General features: G+C 42.0%; 1 protein-coding gene across 3 annotated transcripts in view; it reads left to right on the top strand.

The window, feature by feature from the left end:
- The window catches only part of DISP1 (dispatched RND transporter family member 1), a 499375-nt gene that overhangs the window by 189249 nt on the left and 289474 nt on the right, over positions 1 to 20652 (top strand). For all 3 annotated transcript variants that reach the window (XM_069233843.1, XM_069233844.1, XM_069233842.1), the window contains exon 4: positions 17486 to 17605. The gene's annotated coding sequence lies outside the window, so the exon portion shown is untranslated. The remainder of the gene's footprint in view (positions 1 to 17485; positions 17606 to 20652) is intronic.

Genomic DNA, 20652 nt, shown 5'->3' with positions numbered 1-20652 from the left:
TTTAGTTTGGTCATTTGGCATATAGATGCTGCTCTCTCAGGGATCACTCGTCGACCAGAAGCTGACAGTAATTGCCCTAGAAAGTGAATCTCCTCTTGACAATACTGAACTTTGTCTTTCTCCACTTTAGATCTTTTCTGTGTGAGAGTGACCAGCAGAGATATTGTAGTATTTTTTCTGCACTGTTGTTCTGTGGGGCTACAGACTAATATAGCGTCTATGTATTGCAACAGAGTACTGTTGCACTGAAAGTTTGACAGGTCATTTTTCACCACTCTGTTGAAAATACTTGGGGATTCACAATACCCTTTGCGGCAAACGAGAATACAGATACTGAGTTCCGCAATAGGAAAATGATATCAAATAATGACTGTCTGGATGAAGATGGATGATAAAGAAAGTGATCTAGGACAAAGAAAAACTTAGCATCCTGAAGAATGTTTGTCAAAGTAATGGAAGGGTTGGGAACAGTTGAAAATTCTGGTAGCACATCATCATCAGGGGGCTCAGGTCTTGAACCTTACTCCGAGTATTAACCTTAGATTTAATTATCGGGTAAATTGGGGTGTTACAAGGAGACACTCCAGGATAAATTACTCCTTTCTCTAGTAACACATGTATGGTGGGGGCAATGCCCTCATCCGCATCTTTGGATAGGAGATACTGCCTCACCCTAGGCAGGATAGCACCCTTTTTAAACATTCTGAACAGGGTGGCAGGTACTTGGGAAAGATTAGCATCTCTGACAGAATGAAATGCTCTACCTGGTGTGGGCGTCCTTACTTCCAATACTGTTCTTAACAGTGTGTTAGCCTGAAAAACAATATAGTCGTTTTCTTAGGCTCATCATCAAATAGCTGCTCATCCAGTATTTCCTTGACCGTTTTACCTGGCTCACTGAATATAACACATGCTGATAGGATGTGATTATGATCTCAAGCTATCAGAGTGTCATAGGTTAGTGTTATTTCTAAGGCCTCTATTTGTAGTATCAACTTGCTGTCTGGTATCCAAGAATCCTGTCCCTGTAGTCAGCAATGGAACTCCTTGGTTAACTGAATCTCTCTTCCCAATAGCTCTGGTGTTTCTGCTACTATTGTGTATATCACTGTGGTAAATATCTCTATATCAGTGGCTCGAGCTCTGATTTGATCTTCAGTAGAAGAACCTACTGTTACAGCCATGATCCCGGAAGGAGGAATTCCAGGGGTGGACAGATCATAGTACCATCAGGCTCAAAATAGATACTCATGTTTAGTTTAGCTATAAGATATCATCCCAATAAATTAGCTGGGGCAGTCAGAGAAAATAGTAAGCTGCCATCAAAAATCCTAACTCCATCTCTACTTGTTTAGTGAATGGAACCCTCATTGCCGCCCCAAATAGTCCTGCTTTGTCCATTGATCTTTTAGAGATTGAAAGATCTCCCTCTCAGATACAAGATCGAGTTGCTCCTGAATCTGAGAAATGCATATCTCCTATTATTGTTAGCTGCCGTCACAGTGGCTTCTTTATCTGCATCACTGACAATACTGGGCACGTGGGACTACTCTGTAGGCATCTTCATTGTGTGTTTCCTCCCACATAATTTGTTTGGAAAGGATTTCCTCCTCTCACAATTGCACCTCCTTGTCCACCTTGGGGTGGAGTCACTGTTGGGGGTGCTTGATAGCTTTGCTGTGGCTGTACTTGTTTCATCTGAGGCGTTACTGAGTGCTGTGGTGGCTGGGGTACATATATTATTTGTGGATTTGCCTATGGTTGCATTACTGCATTCCATGGCTGATTATATACCCCTGTCCTTTCATTTTGTTCATCCCATCTGTTGGTCCTGCAGTCTCTAATGAAATGTTCATACTTATGACAATAATGGCAAGTCTGAGCCATCTATTCTACCCCACCCCCCATACCTCCTTGTCTTCCTTAATTACTTCCTTGTGCCCTTCCATTATTTTGCTGTTGAGGGTACTGTTGTTGGGTGGTCTCTGGGGCCTGACCCACAGATATCGCAGTTATCTGAGCAGTGGCTACTACTACAGCCCCTTCTGTTGCACCCTCATTTGGCTGCATTGATTGAGCCATGAGGGACCCAATGTCTGGCGTATCGGGATACATTTTTCCTCTGCTGGTCCCAGACATCTGTCTGAACTAAGTTAAATGGGGGCCCATCACATCTGGTTTCAGTAAAGGTGACATTTCTCACTCCCAACTTTGTGGAAGACCGTGTTGGTTTCATCTCCTTAAAGGGAGCTCAGTAGCCTGTTTAAATCCACTATTGCCAGGGTAACACCTGCAGTTTGTTTTTCAAAGTTCCTAATCAATGTCCCTGTTCCCTCTGTAAGTGGTGGTAACAACCAGGTTTCCCTTATCCATCTGTGGCCATGGAACATAATGAGGTGCTGCTGGTGCCTTACGTATCAAGGGTATATGGTGCACTGGGGTAAAGGGATGTTGTGGATTATACTGTCTGGCATACTTTTACCATATGCGCAGATTCTGTCGCATATAGGGATAATCTGTCTAGAGGATACCAGCATTTGCGATGTCTTGTGCCTCAAAGAACCCTTCTCTTGGCCATGGACTCATCCCCGGGGCTATGCCTTCAGTTCACCCTGCTAAATTATCTGCATAGGGTACAACATTATACCAACTGTTTTCTCCTTGGGCAACTATCTCATTGGGGGTGAGATCACTGCCTTATGAAGCAGGTTGAACACTCAGCTGTGATATTGGTCTGTCACGTAGCATCAATCCCCCTGCAATTTCACAAGACCCTTTTCTGGGATCTGGCTGACCATGCATTTCCTGAAACCATAACTGCTTGAGCTCTGTCACTTGGGGTTTTGTAATATTAGAGAAAGCACCCTGCGCTCCTTCTCTAGTTATCCTTATAAACATATTAGTGTGACTGGGTGACCCCATTGATCTATCCCTGTCATTAAGATTGATGAGTGGCCTTTCTCAGGTGAAGTTTTAGGTGGGGCGTCTATACTCCTGAGATTGAAGTATTTCACCCATGTCATCTGTATACCTATATACTGATTCTATTCTGTTTGCCATCCTCCCAAAATTTCCCTTAAATCGTTCTGATAAATTATTGCAGTGTCCTTTTCTCCCTGCATTTCTCTCATCTTTTCTATCTTCACTTTGTGACAACCATTTCTGAATGTTCTCTGGTGTAATTATAACTCTTCCATTCTCCTTTTTCCAAGGTAGCAAATCATCCTCGGTCTTTATAACGTCCTTATCTTTTTCTCGAGCTACGGACCATCAGGCCATACCAACAGCCCTATCTACATAATCATTTCACCTTGCATCATCTGCATCTCTCCTTTGTGGAGTAGACTCCCCCTCTTTGACTACCCTTCCTGTTATGGCCCTTTTTTTGTAACAAATGTGACTTTGCTTATGAGTTATGTGACTGATCATCATCGTCTCCTGGACCCCCATCCTTCGTCTCTAACCTCTTGGGGAGAGACCTGATCTAAATGTAACGTGAACTGTGCTTCCAGTTATCCTGAGAATCACCCGCACTTGTTTGTTGTTTGGGCGTACTTGTGTGTTTTGGCCTTGATATCTGTAGGGCAACATTAGGGGGTACCTTCGGAGGTTGTGAAGGGGTCACAACCTCTGGATTCTCAAATCCCACTACAGCTTCCTGTAACTGTGCTAATGAATAAATACCGGGTACCTTGAGAGAGTGACTTGTAGAGTCATATGGGTGTGGGGAAGCAGACAAGGTACAAAGTGTGTTTAGGCTCCTCACACAAGACACCACAAGGCTAAGGTGGCTTTTTGCTTCTGTAACATAACTCCTGCATATTTTCGTTTAAGGTACGTGGTAGTATGTTCTAATATTTTATCATCAAATATCCCTACCTTTGGCCAGGGGTGCGTGTGTTTCTGGGTAGCCTAAACCACTCTTTACAATATTTCTGCAGCCTTTTCTGATCTCCAGGAAAGGTTTTTTCCCATATATTCTAGTGGAGTCTCCACAGTCCCAGTGTTTCTAACAACTTTTTTGATGATAACTTTTTAGTTTTTTTTTATTTATTCACTTGATGTTTTACCTATTTAAAACTTCCTTTCCTGAAGTTTTGTACTAGCCTTCACAAGCTAGGGAATCAGTCAATTTATTTCTTAGTTATACATTATGCATCATAACATTATAAAACAACATTACTCTGTGGCCACCTTTATGTTTACATGTACATAAACACATTCATCACTAACATATTTAAACAAATATAAACACTTTATTTCTAAAATCAATCACACTTTTTTACTCTAAACTATATACTAGGTCAGTGGCCATTGGTGACTTCCCTCCATGCTTTAGAGAGGACAACCCTCAAACCACGTGCCTCATTGGCCATGGAGTGACTTCCAGACATCAGTGGACCTGTTCTTACTGGAGGTAAACTTTAGAGACATCAGCCTTTCATCCATCCCTCTATGTCAAAATATTGAAACACACAATGGACTCATAACTATGAGTCACCCACAGTTGATCGCTTCCAACTTAACATTGGGGAAAAAACTCTGTACCGACTACGTGCCTAATATTGTGCAATGTTCATACACAATCTTGCATGCGATAACCAATTTACATTTCATCCACATTTACCATTGCCAAAGAAACAAGTCCTATAATATACAAACATGGAACAGAGTCTGCTTTGTCCTCACGTTAAACATGGCAATCTCTGGTCATACTTACCCCTGTGAATAGGCAGAACCTTTAGGTAACACAGTGTCTGCTTACCTTGTCATAACTGTGCAGTATTCTACGCAGCGAGAGGTAGAAGGTTTTCCTGTGACAGCAGTCAGTGTAGGGCAAACAGGACTCTTGACTCGACTCCACAAATGTTGGGGGAAAACTGGAAAAAAAATAGACCAGATTTCTAATGGCAAGGCAAAAGTAGGTTTATTTATTATGGCAGGGAGATCATTCACCTCTGTGGACCTGAAAAGGCTGATCTCAATTTGCTGCTTGCAGGTAGCTGCTTATATGGTTGAAAAAGTGATGACCTAAACAAAATTGTCTAAAATAGCCAGCAACAGATCAAAGAATACATGAGTTAATAATATACTTTTTCATAAACATCACACCATCAGCATTCTTAAAAAATTGAACCTTTTCTCTACATTCTCCTTATCATAGGTCTAACAAAGCTTTAATGAAACATTTACCTCTTCGAGTGTGTTTATTTTTAATACTCTGTTCCCAAGACTTCTTATCTGACTTTGTATGATTTAGACAAAAGTCATCTTTGACCAACATTTTCTGAACCATGTCTCAATTAACAGTGAGAATGGACTCTGCTTGTGTGCTGTGATTATAATCTTGTCAAGGCTTCTAAACATGTTTTTCTATTAAACTGAAAACCTGCTGAACTCATGTTTCGGTTTTCTGGTGAACTTTAACCTACATTGCATCTTTATGAAACCAAGACATATAGTGCTCTTTAACCACGTGTCACACTGCATTGCTCTCTACTGTCTTTGGTAGTGCTATTTCCTCACATTTCATTTTCTCCTTAACAAATACACAACACTCTCCGCCATTCACTCTACTCCACTCTTCTCCATTCCATTCTGACACTCCACACCACTCTCCTCTATGCCAATGACTTTTAGCCATGCTGAACAGCAGCCACATTAAAACACATTGACAAAGCCAATAGCTCTTGCGTAGACGAGACCTGTTGGCTTTGCCAATGCTTTTTGAGTCAGTCTTTTCCTAATAGCTTATTTTAAATGCTTTTTTGAATCTTGTCTCTAGGGACCAGTGGCCGAGACGTTACCAAGCTTTATTAATTTAATCAAAACGCTTCCCATACTTTTTATTTATAAAACAACCGTCGCTGAATGGTTAAGTTGTTGCCGGTTATAGGAGGATAAGGAGGGTCTCTATTGTGAAGTGAGATAAGGGAGAACCGGCTATAGAAGAAGCAAGCCTTATTTCCGGGTTCACTGCCCCTGAAAGAAATGTAAATGTGTGCAAAGCTTAATCAGAAAATCTAAAAGCTGCTCATGAGCCAGTTTAGGCTTTAATTGATTGAGTCTGACATTTGTTCTTTTAATGGAAGCCTATAAAAAATATTTGCACTATGTGCAGTCAGCGTAGTACTAAAAACAAAACTTTTGAAACCACTTTAAACATTTAAACAATCTTTTTGAAACAGTCCATTTATACTGTGGGCGACCTTTGTTAATCTTTGTGAAATACCTTTTTAAAGTTAATGTCTTGCATGTTCACAGAGGTTTCTGTCACAGGCTTGGACCTGTTAGTGTCATAAATAGGCATCACCGACCATGATTCAATTCACTGTGGTTACACCCACAGACATCTGAAGTGACCGTATTAACCAACTGAGCTTTCCTACCAGAACAATGCATTTCACCCAAATAAATGTAAGTTGCATTTATTTTTCATTTAAAGTGTGTGCGGTATATTTTCATGCAGTTACCTGTAGAATAAGGGGCAATTAAATAGTTATAAAATATTTTCTGCTTTTCAGCCATGCTGCTGACCCCACACTCACGCTCTCTGACTCTGACCTCAGCCCTCATTGTGCTCAAGATCACAGTTCCCACACTTTTCTTTATACAAGTTTACTGCTGCTAGGGACACATTGCTTCATAGACTTTGAGGTTTACACGGTCCCCAATCCACCCAGTATTTCGGTGTGTCATTGAAATGCAGTTTTCCTAGGGCCCTGTGGGCCTACATACTGAAGTGGTAGATTAATAGGAAATTAATCCCTTCAAGTCCGTAGGACTTACCTTGGACGTCATATCAGGTGACAAGCAAGCCCTCATCTGATATGAAGTGTCCTAGGTAAGTGACAGATGCTACTCCAAACATCCTCACCTGTTATGACGTGTCCTAGGTAAGTGACAGATGCTACTCCAATTTTACATTTTGGCGAGACTCCTGCTGAGGTCTGTCTGCCAGTGTCACTGTCAGCCTCCAACTGGCTCCAGATAGAACGCTGCCACGATGGAGACATGAACCTTCCTGGCATGAGCTAAAACATTCGAGGTAACAGTACCTAGGTTTACTATAACCTAGACCTTTAATAAAAATGTTGACTGCTGCAAGAGTAACTCTAGTTCAGCTCTGCAAGTTGACAGAACTGATATCCAAAAAAATGGCAAAATAAAGTACTTTAGTAAAAAAGGAACTTAACTCTGCATGTTCAGATATGTAAATCATTTCAGTACATGCGCACCATTCGTTGAATTTTCATACGGGGACAAGGCTATATTTTATAGGTTTATGGTGGGGATTATTTTATTACAATACATTAACCTAAACCATCAAATGGGATTGGCCTAGTGAAGAAAAGTGAGTGCATCATTATGGCATCTAGCATAATGGTGCTTGGAAGTTTAGGATCCAGTGACGCACCTGCCATTTTAAGGTTGTTGGGTGTATGACTAGAATCCATTTTTATCGCTGTTTAAGACCATATGTTTTGGTAGACACTGAAATCAAAAACAAATCTGAGCTGCGCTATTTTCTTGATAATTAAATTTGCTATATTTTTGTACTCTTTAATTCAAAAGTGTAATAAAAAAGAATTTTTAAAATAGCTTAAGGCCCTAATTTTTTGACAACACGTTTATTAAATATTGACTCTTGCTTGAATACTGATGGCAAAACAACCACATTCTGCTCAAGTTCTCAGTGACACATCCTTGCTTCTAAACTGTCTACTAAAACATCCTGGCAGATCACACGTTGAACACTGAACCTCTTATTTACTTGTTTCGATCTTCTCACAAGTTCCACTTTTATCTTTTTAATGCACCAACCTCAGCAAGAAAAAGCCAGTATATGGTAATAAAAGGAGTCATTTGTCTGCCGTCCTCCAGTGCAAATTCAGTAAAGTTGATTTAAAAAAAAAGAAAAGTCACCTCCACATTACAATATGCAGAGCCACACTGTCATGGTGTAGATCTTTAGCATAAATATTGGACGTTTTAGTACCTTTGTTTATGGGAAGCTTTCTGATGTATGCTGGATAATGTGAGGGATGAGTAGGGGGGGGGGGAATAGAAAATTTGAAGTTATGCTGCTTGTCATCAGTCGCTAGCTGTTGTCCAAGTGACTACTGTTACTGAAGCAGTTTTAGCTCTTTAGCTGGCTTGTGTAGATTTGATCTGCTGCCCCTCCAGGCAGATCAACATCCAGAATTGGTCTTCCCTAGCCATCCATGGAGATTGACCTACGTGAATTCTGAGTCCTTGACCGTAGCTGGGAGTGCCCACATTCCTCAGGTTGTCTCGGTCCCTTCATCTTTGGAGAAAGGCATCCCTGTCTTGCAAACTTGGAATAGCTGCATGAGTTGGGTACGGCTGGGCTGACCCAACGGATCTTTGAAACAGTGCTGCTGCACCTAAATCATGACTGCACCATGGAAGGCTGATGCATGAGTTTTGCCACAACTCGGATGTAATTTTGTTTCCAACCATAAGTAGCCTGACAGCTGGAGTGTAGCCAGTGGTGAGGCTTTTGTGGCATGCTCAAAGCTCTCTGTGGCTTATAAGAGAGCCCACTGGATTGGGATAATATAAGTGCCACTGGTGGAGGCCTGTTGGAGGCCTGCCACAGGTTGTGATAGACTGGGAAGGATGAGCGCAGCAATGTACCCTAGTGTAAGCATGGGTTATGACTTTCTGAACGCTGGATTCAGCCAGAACTGAAGTGCTGAATGTTCCCTGAAGGAAAGGCGTAAGGAGATGAAGGTAAGCCAAGGAGAAGGTACTCCCTCGAGTTGCAACCAGGGCTCCCAACAACATAGTGGCTAGGAGGACATGCATTCAGCTGCACCACAGCCTCTGCTCTGAGGCAGCATCTTGAGGTCTCCACACTAGATATTATAGCTACCTGGAAACGCTTGCTGTGGCCCGGTGGGGTAGAAGAACTGCCATCTGGAGACCCCTGGTGTTGAAAAGATGAGAGTGAAAAAGAGAGCAAAGGAATAATTCATCACATGCAGTATAACACCCAAAGAGAGGTCACTGATTCCAGAGGCTGCAGAACAAGGGAGAGATGAGAGGAGGATGGGTGCTGCGGCTCTACGTCACAGCATTTAAAAATCAGCAGTTTATATGCTTCAGTGCATACAGTGAAGAGGTCAGTGGAGGGTCTCAACAGTCAGGTGCTGGGGGTTGAATAAAGTTGGGAAATTTGACAGTATATTCGAGCCCTGGATACCCTTACAGCAGTGACAATGATTGAAACACACGATCTGAACTGTTTTACAAAGAGTGCCATGGACGTGGTGCTGAAGCTGGATACCAAAATAGAAGTGTTGATGATTGTGAGAAGAAGCACAGATGTAAGAGTGCTTGGGTCCGTGCTGGGTTGACGGATGTAGTGCGACAGTGTTTCTTCAATAGTCAAGTAATTACACAGATTGCCTTTAAACGTGAAACAGCAATGCCCAGACTGGTGGGACTGTGATTTTTGTGATGCACTCTCAGGACTAGAGGAACCAGAATCTCCATTCAGCAATTTCCTGATGAGTGCCTGAAAGAGAAAGCAAAGTTGTGGTTTCAGTGGATTTTCCTGTTAGTTCAAGAGTGGAATGCCATGGAAAGACTTACATATTCTCCCAGGCAGATTTGGCCATGGCTTTCCTAAAGGAGTTGCAAACAGAAAGAGGGATGATTTTACCGTGCTCAGATGTGCTTTGTGTGGGGGTAACTTGGGGTTCGAGGTGAGATTCATTCAAGAATTGAGGATTGGGGGTACTTTGGGGGAAAGGTGGATTGGGGTGGGGTGGTACTGCTTTAATTTCTCATTAGTCCTTCCTTTTTTTTCTTTTTCTATTAGAGGTCTTGCCTCTTTTTCTTTTTCACCCCTGGACTCCTTATGGAGTAAAAGTATACCATGCTGTTGAGTTTTAAAATGCGGGGCTGATATTTGTTCTGTTCATTTTGCTATGTATGCCCAAACGCATTATCTAACACTGGAGCTGCAAGTGTTTTTTGTTACTTGATTAGCTAATCGCCATAGTGGTATTTTGTCATTAAAAACAGGTATAGTCCCCTGTTAAGTCCCATCAACCTACTAAACGCCTAGCGGCAGTTTATTCCTTTTACTGACCTGAACCTACAACATATCGACAGAGCCGCCGAGGAAATCGTCTTGATAAACACCTTAGCCGATGACATCAGAGAGGAACTGAAGCATTCATAACTCAGTTTGATTGAAATAAGCAAGTCTGAGCCAAAGCCACTCCCTTCACCAAATCTATTCCATGCAGAGATCTTTAGGGTACTGGTCGTTCACTGCTACTGTTCACCGTGCTTCTGCACCCTTTAGTTACAATTGCAATTGTGTTCTTATGACACTCACATTTACATTTGACTCAAACAGTCAAGACCAGTATGATGATCTTATTTGGCATTAGGCATGTATACCTCTGATGGATACTTCTGTCTGAAGGTTTCTCACCTCCTCAATTTCTCAGGTGCCAGAATGGATTGGGAAACTTTCAGTAGCTGTTCCACTCCGGAAGTGGGCACCATCTCCATGTTGGCACTGGATATGATACCATAGTGATATCACTGGAGCCAGAAAGCACCCCCTCACACTCCTCAGCACCCTGATTTCTGTACATTTTTTCCACACCCTTTGATGTGCATCCAGAACTCACTCTCTTGTTTGAGATAGATTTCTTCTTGAACGTTTAGTTCATCCTGTGTTTAAACCCTGAAGAGATTGCGATGACCATATGTCAAATATGAACTCTCATGATTCATGTTTTTGGTGTCTGGGGTCAGAGCATGACACGAGGTTGTGTGACTCCTGCCTCAGCATGCATCCTAAGGCACTCAAGGAGAGTGAGGCCAATCTTTTTTTATGGCCTGACCTCGGGAAGAGCTGTCCCAGCCAAGATCGAAGTCACCACCATTCCCTAGAGTGAGTAGCGCCACAAACTTAGGAAGAAGGAACAAAATCTTCTTCCATGGGTAAATCCTCAAGGCACCCCCACCTCCTATGGATTCCAAGTCGAACCCAGAGCTGGTGATTATTCCACCTTTAGAGAACATGATACCGATGGTGTGATCAGCCCCAGCAGCACCACAAAAGCCTCCACCAGGCCTTCAGTGGGCTTTCCGGTGCCACACTATTACCACTTGCCACCTCAGGCCTAACCAGAGTTCTTGGCTTCAGCTGCAGATCCTGCCTTTTTTCCCTCATCAATGTTTGACATGTTTAGATGGGCATCGGTCCCCTCTGAATCAACTTTGAGTCCCATGGTACCCTTTGGGACCCTATACATAATTCAAAAAGGAATCCCAGTGCCTAATACAGGAGCAGCAAATGAGAAAACAGTATACCATCTTTTGGTCAGACTCTGATCCTATGGACAGTCCCAACATTGTGCAGCATGACACGGATGAAAGTAATGAGTCTGGTCACCTCCTCGCTGCCCTGTCCACTGATATGGCTGACTGGCGAGCCTTCCATCCTCCCCAGAAGATCGAGACCTTTAAGTTATGATTCCATTGTTTTGGTGGTGTTTCTGGATGACAGACTGATGGTCTTACACCTGCTGGGTCTGCTGGCTTCCTACAACCCCTGATCATGCATGCTGGCACATGAGGGGTCTCCAGTGGTGGCACTGCATGCAGTGGTTCCAGCTTGGGATGGGACAGAACCATTGGATATGGTGGTGATCTCCCCCAATGGTGTGGGAAGACCTGACTCAGTAGAAAATAATCTGTCCTGAAGAGATGTCCTTCTACCCTCCACCAGCTGTGACCACAGTAGTGACGGATACATCAACCTTCAGATGGTGTGCTCATATAGAGGAACTGGGGATCAGAAGAGTAGAAGTATTCCACATCAACCTCCTTGAGCAGAAGGAGATTTGCCTACTGCTGAACGCCTTCTGCCCTTCACTTTATGGCAAGTCTGTCCATACCGTAACAGACTATGCTATTTCGCGTGGTATGTCAGTAGTCCGGGAGAAGTGGGGCCTGCCCCTTTCTGTCAGGAGGCGTAGAGTCTCTGATTTCAGTACAAGGGCAAGGAATCTGGCTAGTTGCCAGTCACCTGGCTGGCTCTGTGAACATCCGGGCCAACAATCCAAATCAGTGTCATCTTGCACACCACGAGTGGCGTCCCTATCCAAATGAGGTTTAATACATCTTTGCCATGTGGGGTACCCCTCCGATGGATCTCTTTGCCACCCTCGCCAATGCCGATTGACACCCGTTGTATGCCATCCATTGTCCATTGCAGGGAGGCATGCGGTACACATTTTGTTTGATGTGGAACTTTCTACTAAATTGTGCATTTACCTCATACCCTTAATTCCTCTGATGTTGAGGAAGATTCATTAGAACCGGGCCCAAACCATTCTTATTGCCTCGGTCTGGCAGATAAATGTGTAGTATGCAAACCTTCGGCACCTCTCCCTGTGTCCCTGATTCGACTTCCTCTCAGGGTGGACCTCATCTCCCAGTCAGAGGGACAGGTCCTGCACCCTAACCTCCATATCCTCCATCTTCATGCCTGGGCATTAATTGGGGACATTTAACTGGCCTCCGGATATCATTTTGTCTGTGCATTGCCATTCCATTAAGTGGGTCTGCTGTGTAAGGTGGAATAGATTTGTCGCTTGTGGTGCTGAAAACAATGCAAATCCCTTATAGTCTCGCCTTATAGTGATTCTCTGGACAGCACTCTTGCTGGCTAAGCAGGTGGGCACCGTCAGGGGATACATTTGAGCTTTTTCGGCCTCCCAGGCCAAACTTCCATCTTCAAATCTCCTGTTATGACAAGATTTTTGAAGGGCCTAACTTACTTGTTTCCACATACCCAGTTGACTGTGCCATAGTGGAATGCAAATGTAGTGTTAACATTCTCCCTTTGAATCCTATCATAGTTGCCGGCAAGGCTTTTCACATTTAAAACTGTTTTTTTTTTATGTAGCATATACATTAGCAAAATGTGTAGGGAGTTGCAAACAACCATACCCCATTCACAAGTTTTTCTCCTATAAGCTGTTGCTTTAAACCAGATCTGCTTCCTCCCTATTGCGGGGACCCTTATCCATCTGGGGCAATCTGCTACCCTCCTGACCTTTTTTTTTTTTCTTCAATGCCACATCCTACCAACGAGAAGGAGAGGTTACACAGCCAGGAGCCCGAGGATGGTGGTTAGCTATTACTTTGACTGCACTAACAAGGTGAGGTCTGACTATCAGCCTGCTGTCGGACAACAAAAAGTAGTAAGTCAGTCCAGAGGAGAACATTATGCCCCTTGATTCTTTTATTCATCAAGATGTGGCTTGCCCTTGCTAAAAAATAAATAAAAAAAAATAAAAAAAAGCCTCCTGAGGAATCCATGCACATTGCATCAGGGCAAATACTTCTATGTCACCCTTGGCCAGGGGTGTCCTCATAGCGGACATTTGTCATGTGATGACTTGGGCATCACTTCACATTTACAACAAATATTATTGTTTGGATTGTAAATTTGCACGTTTACTACTGCAGGATTTTCTCATATAACCATTCCTTCAACCCTCGGGTCTGAGTGCTGCGGAGGTACTGCTTTGTGAGGAATCTGCAAGTAGAAGTATCCATCACAATAAAGTCACTTTCAGTAGTGATCTTATAGGTGGATACTCTACATACACATTCTTGCCCCGTATTTTCCTGTTCAGAAGGTTAGTCATAGACAGATTTTGTTAACAAAAGTCCAAATTTAGGTTGTTGTGCTGCACAGTCTCCAATCGATTATGATCCTATTTTGGCAGTTGTGTTGAAGGGCACAAATGGACGGGTAACTGATGTGAAGGTGCTGTGGGGAATTTATGGCCCCCGTGGTGTCAGAGCCTGTACTAGCATGGAATCGGTGCCCAGCGCTGATGCCGATGATGTATTGAAAGTTTCCAGATCCATTCTGGCGCCAGGGATATTCAAGAGGTACAGAATCTGTAGGTAGACAGAGTAGCCATCAGAAAGATTGCTACTGAAGGTAAGTATCTTTTCTTTGGGTGATTGAAACCCTTTTATGTCTCAGCAGTTCTATACGATTTATAGGAAACCCAACAGATTCTTATGCAACTTTTGCCTGGTCAGTTGAACTGGGATCATCCCCAAGACCACTACAGTCAGTAAAACAAACTGTCAAAAATTACAGCCGCAGCTAAGAATACTAAGAGTCTTCTCTCTTACATTTGAACCACAAAATTGAACTTGCAGGGACCCTGGTTTGCCGACAGGATTATCGCTACATAGTATGTCTGCATTGGTACCTCAAGGAGGCACAACATAAAACTCTAAAAGAAAGAAAACCAAGAGTTGTGTTGTATTGATCTCAGCAAAGATGACCATGTTATGGTATGTTGAGCTGGTCCACGTTGAGAGATAAGAAAATATCAAGGACTTGGAACTGCAGTTTAATGTTTTTTTAAGCATGTTCATTTGGAGGGTCTCAATATCTCCTAAATTCCCTATTCACGCTACTCATATTCCTAACACTTGGTAGTCCGTACACCTATAATTCCAGTTATGCTTACTTGTTCTGACAGATTTGTAACATCTGTTTTTAACATTTTATGTGCAAAGATCTAAAAACCTAATAAAAAGTAAAGATTAAAAAAAATAACAATCATGCCACCCCTTTAAAACCTTCATTGGCTCCCAGAGGACAAAAGATAACATCCAGAATTCTTTGCACTATCTTCAAATCGTTTTAGGGAGAAGGTCCCAGGAATTTTCATAAACTGACACACATTAGTAAATCTTTACTTGGTATTTGCACAGCTCAAAGTCACCCTGAAGGCAACAGAAGGTAGTGAAGAATTGAAGGCAGAAATACAATTAGTGAATTTAGGCAAGAATGTAGACTGTTTATTCTATTTTGATGTATTGTCATTTAAAAAGGTGTGTCAGCCCTTTTATAAATTGACGTAGATCCTGTGTGAGTAGATGAAGAGGTTCTGGTAAGTAAACAAATACATAGTAGTATGCAGATGTTTATGTGCAGCAGCAGTGTAATTATCCTGTTGAAAATGCTCAACTTAAATTCTTGTTATATATGTATTTTTAGACTACTGCCCCCCAGAGTTCAGTCTCCCAGAAGTAAAACACCCAGTGTGTGTCAGATCCCATTTATTGGCAGCACTACACGTTTCAAGTTAACTAACTTTACTAGTGTTCCTTCCATCATAAAAGACTGATAAGGCAAATCTTCCATTTTCTTTGATTTCCTCATTGCTGTCAAGCCTTTATTGCTTTGGCGCTTTCATTCTTGGTTATGCTGATAGCCTTTTTCCTTGTGTCAACATGAATAACTCCTGTGTACGTTCTAGTGGATCAGGATTTAACTGTTAGGGTCCTGTCCATTTTGGCCTTGAGACTGTAACAACCTGGTGCTGTATGCTCCGCACTAGCTTCCTGTAGCCAGGAATGACTCCTTCAGGTCTCTCAAAGCCCTACATAGCTTTGCATTGAGCTTTTTCCAAAGAGGCCTCTTTATATACCATTGCGTACATAGTCTTTACTTTAAGATCAAGAATGAAGTCACAAACTACAACATATTTCCTCTTGGAAGCTTAAGTTATATTTATTTATTTATTTATTATTGGTGGAGCATGCAAATGTAAGAATGTAAACAAGATGACTGATGAATACTTAGCTAGTGTTCAGGAGAAAAGCCAAGTTGTGAGTCTCTTCTTGATGATAGGGAGCTCAGAAATATTCTTGAGTGGTTGTCATACTGTTCCAAAGTTTAGCTGACGCAAAGGAAAAGACATGGCTTCACAGTCTATATTTATTTTTATCAGAGGGATTGTGACCAGAAGGCCGAAGATTAACTGAGGAAGTGGGCAGGTGCATACTTTAGGAATTTAGGGCCTCATTACGAGTTTGGCTGTCAGACGAGCCAAACGCTAAATTTGTGGTAATGAGACTGCCGTCATCCCGGTGGCCTCACCCCCTGCCGTATTAAAATGTTTCCATGCACCTGACAGACGGGAACATTGTAATATGACTTTCCCGGTATTGGTCACGGTATTTGTCACAGCAGACAAAGTGTATTCCGAGGGTGCTTGGCGAGGGGGCCCTGCACTGCACACAACATGGTCTTGGGCATTGCAGGGTAGGTGTGCCAGTAGGTCTGATCCACATAGGGACTATTAGGTGATGTGTGAGGATGAGAGCTGTGGTCCAGTAAATGTTAACTTGAAAGGAAAGACTACAGCGAAAGACAAAGGAGGGAAGATAGTTCAAAATCAAGGTGCACAGAGCTTGGAGATAGGAGATATGTGTATTATCATGTGTTGTACATGTGGATGAGAGCTGTGCTCTGTAGATGGCACAGCATTTAGGATGAAATGCTGAAATGACCACCAACATGCAAGAGGTAGGTAAGTAACACACACCCTTTGACATCAATGACATCACAAGAAGTGACATCAAATGATTATTTGACCCTGAATCATCCCAGAAAGTCATGCCAAATGACCTGATAACATCACAATACCGGGCATTGCTGAAGTTCCATAAAAACTGCACAATTAATATAACATAACACAGACAAGGTCCATTTAAGATACTGCATAGTTTGGGATGCTGGCATGGTCTTCAAAATAGTTGGGGTGTAACACTTGCCCTTAATTGTTGCAAGCAAAGTGAGCAAGACCTCATAAAAGTGAATTTGTGGAGTGGATGGGGGTGTTTCCTGTGAGAAAATGTGGTCAAGTGGCACATTTTAAAGCACAATTTTTACAAACATTTGATAAAAAGACTCAGGCGTGCCCCTGCATACTTTGAGTGCAAGGTAGCAGTGCTTTGAGACCACAGTGTACAGTATAGGTAACTGTACATAGGGCATTATTGGAAATTGCCAACTCTGTCAAGGTAGCAGCGGCATCCTTTGTATTGGCTACATTACAGTATCACAGTGTACTTTGCGTGTCAGCAATTGAACACGCAGCAACTAACATTGTAAGCTTGATAAATTTTAATCAGTTGATTTCTCATTCTCTGTATTGTTAATTTTTGTACATACCACTCTGTAGCTAGAACTCCCTATCATTTTTTAAACACCTGTAGCTGTTGCCATCTACTTCTTTTTTTACTTTGATCCCTTCTCGGCAAACCACCAAAGTTGTTTTTTCTGTTGTATCCTGCTGCATCTGCAGATAAGATTCTCTTGTTAAAGATATGCTGTGAAATTGTTAACACTTTAACTCAGACAGAAACAAAAATAGATTAAACATAACACAAAAGAGATCCATTGATGTCAAAGCCATGGAAGAGGGAAGGGTTGCAAATTTACACTTGTTACAATTAAATTATCTATTGTTTTGTACACTGCTGTACTTTTTCTTCCTTTGTCATCAAATTCTTAATTTGTTCAAAAAATCACTGCTGGCTTAATTACAAGTGTTTGGGATTGCATCATCCCTGCTAAACAATGTCAATGTTGTTTGCATTTCAGTGCTTTGTCCATAAAGTTGTCTGATAGTGAGGACTATCTGGAATTTTCGGAACTTCAAATGCATCTTCTGCGACTTTCTCACAGCCCCAACCATGCCTTCCTGGACCCTTTGTATACATGGTAGGTTATTTTATGCTGTTCATAAATACTTCATCTTATGTCCCAGAATGCTCTGTGCTACGTAACTAGATTTTTTGATCCAGTTCTGTTCTGAGTAAATAGATATTTTGGTCTATACTTGTAGATATTCACCCACACCTACACCTGAGGTTAAGATCTTGTATATTTTCAGTGGGAAAGGAGGAATCTGGGCCCCACTGAAAATATTACACTCACTCTGACCTTCCAAGTTGGGATTTTGCCACTACTGTGTGTGTTAAATGTGAGGATTGGGAGAAAGTTGTTGAGAATGATTCTTGCTTGGCTGTGCAATTCATAAGCTCTCTGAGACTCCTCCCCCAGGTAACTGAATATGTGCCTTAGAATATTGATATGGTAAATAGGCACAGAGTGTAGACCCTTTTACTGGTCAGAGCTCTAATTTGTATGTCCAGCACTACTAAGTGCCCTGAGTTACATGTGCCCTATTCATGAAATCAACATCACTTGGCATCTTAGTATTTGAAGAGGCATAAAAAAGATGGGGAAGGGTTGGATGGAAAGGGAATAAATGTGAAGTCCCCTCAATTCCAAGTAATGCTTCTCAGAAGTCATCACATGGTGTCACTTTGCAGCAGCTCTGTCAATAACACCTCTGTAGGTGTCCATTATTTATTCATTTCACATTTTCTACAGCTTACCTCTACACAAGATAACCACAAGTGTGCTTCACATAAGGAATAATGAGTAGAAATTTGGATCCGCCAGAGCTGCGGTGACCAAAATCTCTTTAAAATAAAATGGGAGTCAAGGATCAGTACATTACAACTTCCATTAAACTCACCATCAAAGTAAGAGCGGATGTTATGTTCGAGGGAAGAAATAGGAAAGAAACCAGTGGGGGGTAAGGGTGATGTAAAAAGCCAGTGTTTCGGTCCAGGTAAAATAGAGTAGTGGGGAACAGGAAGGCAAAGAGGATTGTATGTCAAGATAGAGTTTAAACTGGTAGATTTTTACGTTATTGTGGAATTGAAGATGGCCATTAAGACGACAGTAGTCTTCGGATAGGGAGTTCCAGAAAGAGGGAGCTGCACCAAAGGAGGACTGGATGGCAGCTGAGTGTGATTTGAACTTCTTGGAAGTCTGAAGATCTCATTTTTCTCCTGAGGATTTTAGGTCCCCTATCACCTACCCCGGCCCCTTTAGATTTTTACTGCAGCTTCAAGCAGGCGGATTTTTGCATGTGAATAGATTTGAATGTGATACAGATACATTCTGTTTTAATTCTGGCTTTGACTGGAAGCCAATGTAAAGTAGACATGATGTGGTTGCATTTCTTGACTTTTGAAGACTAAGTGAACATCTTTAGGTTGAAGCAAGTGTATTAAGGAGAGGAGAGTTGTTCTTGCTGAATGTATTGTTTCATTAATGTGTGATGAAATGGAGAGGTGGAGTCTAGGCAGATGCCCAGAGACTTCAAGGGTCGCGTGGAGGGAAGTCAGCAAAGTACAGTTCTGATAACTAGTTGTTACATTGTGGATTCATTGGGATGGCCAAAGAGAATGAGTTCTGTCTTGTCTGGGTTAAATTTTAGGTAAATGTTTGGCATCCAATTTTTGAGTTGAGAACTTTCCATTTGAAACCCATAGGACTCTTCAAAATATAAATCAGCTTCTGATGATCAATGGTCTTTCCGCACAGCTTGTGTCAAATCCTGCATTATTGAGTAAAATGTATTAACAAGTTAGGGCATGCAATTCCTTGTAAGATTTAATGCAATCTTGTAAACCCTACTCCTCAGGTAACACACCTGGGTATATATCTCTAAGCCCCTAGAGGAATTGGTAGTGTGCCCTCTCCAAAGAAAGGGACAACAGGCAGGTGTGTCTCACTTCTCCCTACAATGAGCCATTCTCATTCAAATAAGGAGTGTTGAGAGTCAGACAGCTTAAGAAGCCATCATCTGAAGAGCGAGTTTTCTAGATAGTTGTGTATCCCCATCCTGCCTCCTACAACCAGAACACACTCCCAGTTTTTCATATTTTGCAATAAAAGTGTATTTATTATATACTTTTCATACATAAACCTTTTGTAAGAGAATGATAATAGCTATTTAGATATTACTGCATTGTCTCAGAGGCTTGAGGCCTTATTTTTTGGCTCCGTCCTCAATACCCCTTAACTGTGTGGTGTGGCAGTCTTGGACAGACCAATTGTCACTGGCACGTTTGGCACCTTACATGCAACTGATATTCCATGTGTCGGCAGGCCATGAGATGCTGTCCAGGACTTTGAACAAATTCACCTAGTGGTGATGATGGCTCTCTGCTGCTGAAAATGACTACATCCAATCTAGAATCAGGGAAAGGGCTCACTTAATGTTTTTTTTTTAAGTTTGCTACAGATCGGTCGGGGGCATAGTAGTTATTGGAAATACAAAGCAGCTTTTCCTGTTGTCAATCTTATCTTTAGAGGCATGCGTTTCACTTCTTTATGTTTTATATACAGGTTGTATAGATAAACATCTTCTGTCGGTTTTGCAGCTACAAAACTTATTTAGTTTGACCTTCCCACTCATCAGATTTCGGTTGAGGGGAGGATCCCCACTTTTGCAGATAATTGCAGGACCATTACAGCTGATCATAGGGTGATCCATCTAATTTGCAAGGGATATGTACTGCCCTTCTTGGCCACTTTTCCAGAATGTTCCTCATCTACTTAAACTTGTTCATCAAACCATACCACAGTCATGGAGCAAGAGGCCATTCTGGAACTGAGCATTCTAAATCTTGTCCTCACTCAGTACTCGTTCAAATGGTTGTCCCTAAGTCCAGTCCCTTATAATCCATCAACAGACAAGATGCTATCTTCAGACCTATAGGATGTCTACTTTCACATCCCAATCCAGCCAGCTCTAAGAGGCTACCTGTTGTTTGTAGTGGATCGCAGTACTGAGGTCCTGCATTTTGGTCCCAAAACAAATCATCAGATCTTAACCAAAATATTAGGTAGTGATGTCTGCTTTTCATGTATTTCCATACTTGAATAGCTTTCTGGTTAACAGCTTG

Source organism: Pleurodeles waltl, chromosome 5 (genome assembly GCF_031143425.1).
Source record: "Pleurodeles waltl isolate 20211129_DDA chromosome 5, aPleWal1.hap1.20221129, whole genome shotgun sequence".
NCBI classification, from domain to species: Eukaryota; Metazoa; Chordata; class Amphibia; order Caudata; family Salamandridae; genus Pleurodeles; species Pleurodeles waltl.
This window is presented reverse-complemented; position numbering and strand designations above follow the sequence as displayed.